This window comes from Rhinoderma darwinii, chromosome 4, assembly GCF_050947455.1.
Source record: "Rhinoderma darwinii isolate aRhiDar2 chromosome 4, aRhiDar2.hap1, whole genome shotgun sequence".
NCBI lineage: Eukaryota > Metazoa > Chordata > Amphibia > Anura > Rhinodermatidae > Rhinoderma > Rhinoderma darwinii.
In genome coordinates this window covers 182868496-182869205 of record NC_134690.1, presented here as the reverse complement: position 1 = coordinate 182869205, position 710 = coordinate 182868496, and positions in this window count along the sequence as shown.

Sequence of the window (710 nt, the reverse complement as noted above, 5' to 3'; positions counted from 1 at the left end):
AACTATCAAATTGTCTGATCCTGGGGAGCAAGCTGCTATGAACCAATCCGATAGGAGGAACGGGGTTCCCAAACTCCTCGCTGCTTGACCGCAGTAAAGAGGACTTTGGATGGAGCAGAGGTCGAGCATGTGTGCTGTCGCTCCATTCCGAGTCTATGGGACTAAGGCTGGATTCACACGAGCACATTACGTCCGTAATGGACGGAACGTATTTCAGCCACTAATCCCGGACCGAACACACTGCAGGGAGCCGGGCTCCTAGCATCATAGTTATGTACGATGCTAGGAGTCCCTGCCTCGCTGCAGGACAACTGTCCTGTACTGTAATCATGTTTTCAGTACGGGACAGTAGTTCCATGGAGAAGCAGGGACTCCTAGTGTCGTACATAACTATGATGCTAGGAGCCCGGCTCCCTGCAGTGTGTTTGGTCTGGGATTAGTGGCCGAAATACGTTCCGTCCATTACGGACGTAATGTGCTCGTGTGAATCCAGCCTAACAGAAACAGCCGAGTACAGAGCTCAAGTATGACTCAATTCTCAACAATTTCTGACAGATTTCCACTTAGAGAAAAGATTTTTAGCCTATGCAAAATTCATGTATTTTACACATACTGTCAATTGGATGGCACCAGTATAAATAAATATTTGCCATCATTTATTTATTTATGATTTTTACAGTATAGTATATCCATTAATATAGTATTTTGTA